Source organism: Lynx canadensis, chromosome A1, assembly GCF_007474595.2.
Source record: "Lynx canadensis isolate LIC74 chromosome A1, mLynCan4.pri.v2, whole genome shotgun sequence".
Lineage (NCBI taxonomy): Eukaryota > Metazoa > Chordata > Mammalia > Carnivora > Felidae > Lynx > Lynx canadensis.
Genome location: NC_044303.2, coordinates 164,423,298 through 164,427,929, shown reverse-complemented (window position 1 = coordinate 164,427,929; position 4,632 = coordinate 164,423,298). Strand labels below are relative to the sequence as shown.

At 36.3% G+C, this 4,632-nt stretch overlaps 1 non-coding gene across 1 annotated transcript; it reads right to left on the bottom strand.

The window, feature by feature from the left end:
* Positions 1-2,709: 2,709 nt before the first annotated feature.
* Positions 2,710-2,782, bottom strand: TRNAA-UGC. The gene has a single exon. It is a non-coding gene; the product is annotated as a tRNA-Ala (tRNA).
* Between the last annotated feature and the right edge of the window lie 1,850 nt (positions 2,783-4,632).

The window sequence follows — 4,632 nt, the reverse complement described above, 5'->3', positions numbered from 1 at the left end:
TCTCTTTGCCCCTCTCTCACTCAAGCTCTGTCTCTCTCTCTCAAAAATAAATAAAACATTAAAAATTAAAAAAAAAAAGCTACAAATTTGAATCACCCAGGCATTTGTCAGAGACCTCTGGGTATCATATCAGGTTTTTCAAATCTCAATTTATGGGATGGGAATTATAATAAATAATAGGTTTATTATAATCATAAATTATAATAAATTATAGATTTATTATAAGTAGAATATGTATTACAATAAATAGACACAGACACACTGTGAATGTCACACACACTAAAGTTGAGAACTGATGCTCTGTAAAATTTGCATTTTACAGAGATGCAGCTCCTCAAAGAGTATGGCCTTCTATTTCTGCTAGCACAGGCTCTGTTGTTCAAAGTAGGAAAAGGCTAGAACACCTCTGAGGAAAAAAGGGAAGATTAATGCATGATAAAAAAACAAAACAAAACAAAACCTGCAAAACATTAGGAACTTTTAAAGAGATCTTTCTTTAATAGTTCCCTTTATAAAAAACACATAGGTCTTTGGTAATGTGTGGGGTTTTTTATCTATAATATATAAAGGAGCCCTTTTCTTTCTAGATTTGAATAAACAAAGGACCTTAGGCTTTCCTCCAGGGTACAGTATTATTTTTCCTATGGATATTGTAATTTTGTGGGCAACATGTTCTCTCCCTACATCTCAAGAGCACTGAGTTCTCACCTCATCCAGCTCTTGGGGATGCATAAGAGAGAAAGTTCCATACATGAAATTGTGGGTTGGGAGGTTGTGACTTCAACTCCCACAGTAGACAACAATGACAACATGGCAAATGCTTTTGGAATGGTGAAGAAAATTAGTATGTTCCTCAATCCACTGGTATCTTTGTATTTGATTTAGAAAACTATCACCAAAAAAGGAAGAGTAAATTTGGACTTCTTACCCACCCACCTCCCATCTGTAATTAGGTACTGAGGTGTTTTGGTTTTTTGTTTTGTTTTTTTACTAACACTTCCACTTACCCAGCCCCAATAAACAAACAAAAAGAATAGGATTATATCTGATTGCCTGATACAGCCTGATACATTTAATGCTTGATTTCTTTCTTACTTTTTAGCATCAAAAATTTGAAGAGAAAGCATAGAACTTCTTTCTCCCACAGATTTTTCTGGTAGGCCATAGTGCCTAGCAGTAGCCACGGTTGTAGCAGTAGGGCCTTGGAAAGATGTTTCAAAAGCCTACAACCTTTGCTTAAAGACTCTTCAACCACTGTTCACATTCCAAATGCTTTAAGCAAAATGTCAGAGGCTTCATCAGGATGAAAATTATTTTATGGTTTCATAACACACTAATTTCCCTGGAATTGCCTTATCTCCTTACCTCAGTAAAATATCTGCTAAACCAGCAAAAGGAGAATCAGTCAATTAAAGTTTGTGTATTTGTTCTTCACAAGGAATTCTTGGGATACAAGTTTAAGAATGGACAATTAAGGCAAATTATTCATGAGGTACATATGCCATTTGCATTTTTCCCTTTGGGATACATTTGTCATCGTCATTTACATGGAAGGTATTTGCTTGCAGATCTGCCCTTTTGCCTCAGAACTAGGATAATGTTTCCATTTCAACTGAGTCATCCTTGTCCTAAATATTGCATAGTGGCACAGACTGACATCTGCTGTTTCCTTGGGCCAAACACAATGATGAGGCAAACAAGGCTACGGTCCCCAAATCTCTTGTTGTGTGCCATTTTGTGTGGTGGTCAGATGTGTTTGTATATTGCAAGGAATTATAATATTGAATTAGTTGCATAAAATCCTACCCAAGAAATTTTTTTTTCCTGCCCAAGACATTTTTAAATAAAAGGCTTGCAAATGGAGTACCTGCTCTTGCTATGAAAAATGTGTTCTGAAAGCACAGAGGGAACATTTGCAACTTGAAACTTTTCATCAGAAATTGAGAGAACTCAAGGTCAGTTTAATATTAATTCCCACCCAGCTCTTTCATCTAACAGATATCAAGTTGCATTTGAATCTGGTAAGGAGATATAAATTTAGGTCAGTTTAGCCTTCACAGGACAAATTCCTTGAGAAATATTCTGTATCTGTCTATTCAGTCTTGAGTATCATTAGGTTATTTTAAGGTGAAAATGACCAAAACTTACCTTTTTTCATAGAAAGGGAAATTCATTTCTGGTAAGTTGAAATTGCCTTTGAATAATTTATAGGGAACAGAGAATTCATCAGATCTCATATCATCAGCAGCCATGAGATTGCCTTGTTCTGTAATGGGTGCTATGGGAACTGGGAAGCTGGAGTTGGTTAGCATAATTTCTAACCAGAATCTCATACAGGTTAAAGGGAGGCAACATTTAAGAAATGGAAAGTCTGAGTCAAAACTATGTAAAAAGGAACCTTAAAAAAAAAACAGCCTCAGTATAAAGGATATTCTCTAGACCTCCTACCCCAATGCTGATATTCACTCTACCATAGTTCTCAGACAATATGCAGGGCCTTGTCTCATAATATCACCACCCTCTTCTCCTTTTCATTAGGTGGGGAGGTGATATAGATTAGGTGGGGAGTGATATAGCCCAATAAAATGAAAACAGTTTAACCTGAACAAAGCAAGAAAAGACCTCCAATTCATTGCTGATTAGCTGCTTATTCTTCTATTCAAATATTAGAATTCTCTCTCCCACTCTTTTCTTTTTAAGTAAACTCTATGCCCAAGGTGGGGCTTGAACCCATGACCCCGAGATTGCAAGTCACATGCTCTACCAACTGAGCCAGCCAGGTTTCCCTCTCCTACTCTTTCAAACCTGCTGCTGAAGCAACTACCTTGAATCCTTTTTAAAATTTAGAAATTTATCATCTTGGGACTTCCTGTAGATCCCATATATAATCATCTTGTTCATTAGTTTAAAATTCTTATTGACCATCTTTTGTGTGCAAGGGACACAGCTGATCATTAGCCTAAAAACCAAGTTGAACAGTACCAAGCTCCTACTCTCATAATGGGTGGTACCTGAACTTAAACTTGTACCTTGGGTCGGATTTCTGCACACATAATGGGGGAATAAATTCCAGATGGAAGTAATAGCCTGGGGAAAGGCTGGATAAGAATGTAGTTGGACCCAACCAAGGAACTCTAAGTGGACCAATTTGATTGCATTGTGAGGTATATGGGGAAGACTAATAGAGACAGATTGTAAAGATAGACCAAAGCCAAATACTAACAAACCTTAAATTCACAATAGAGAGCTGTACCTTGTGTGGGTGGCAATGAAGAATCACTGAGTAGTTTTGAACCCCCAAAGCATAAATGAAAGATAAATTAAGTTATTCTTTAGATTGTGGGGCACTGCGGGGAGGTTGGGTTGTAGGGTGAATTAGAAAGCCTTGCATTAATTCAGGCAAGAGATAAGGGGCTAAATTTGGGTGATGGCACCAAGAATCAAGGAGAGAAAATCGATCTCAGAAATATCTTAGTTATGTATCTGCTATTCCAAACTTTTTCTTGCTATCCTACCTTGCTTTCCACCACTCTTATATACTCTATCCCACTATAGACACCCACTTTACAGTGCAGTGACCAACTTCTCCAGCCCATAGATAAGGAAGTCCTTAACCTGGAGTCCAAAGACCCCTGAGAGTATAATATTAAAAGCTCCTTGGACCTGGATGGGGGAAAAATTACATCTTTATATTCAGTCACCTCTAACTGAAACTTAAGATTTTCCTCCATTATAAAATAGGAAACAAATCACTATAAAATTAGCTGTTCTGTCAGCTTTTTAGTAACAGAAATTATAGATATGTCATATTACAGTTATTGTCCATATATTAATATATAGTTTGTATTCATCACTATTTTATTTTTTATTTATTTATTTATTTATTTATTTATTTATTTATTTTAATATATGAAATTTATTGTCAAATTGGTTTCCATACAACACCCAGTGCTCATCCCAAAAGGTGCCCTCCTCAATATCATCACTATTTTAAAAGTAAGACAGCAGTTAGGCCCATTACCACATCCTATTGTCTAATGTGTGACTAAAGAGGCAAATGCTACCGTATCTCAAATTTGTTTTTAATATTTTGATAATGGTATTTCAGTATAATTGATTTCCTTTGTAATCCTATGTGATTTTGGTGAACACATTTTAAAATGTTAGTCTTAAAAAAGATACCCAAGCTTCTCCAGACTGCCAAATATCAAGAAGCCTTGTAGAGATCTGGATCATCATTTGAGGTCATGTCCTGACACAATTTCATCACCATCTTCAAGGTCTAGCTCTCTATGCTTGAGAGAAAATATTCCATCTGTCCCTCCTAAAGGCAGCTTTGTTTTTGTCCATCACCTGTAGACCAGGGAGGGAAAAATATCCCCTCATTTGCCACTTTATTGCTAGTTTCACCTCTTCCTTCCTACCCTCACCTCTATTAAAACTTCTTGTATTTTATGAACTTTCTTTGGTATACACTCAGAATGCCAATGCTTCTGTAACCAAGCATAATCTCCATCTCCATTTTGTCCTTTTTTTTTTTTTTTTTCCTGGAGAATGCTTTCTATGTGAGATAAATACTGTACTATTCCTGGATCTAGTCAGTTTGTCGTTGCTGCATACCGGAAGCCAACA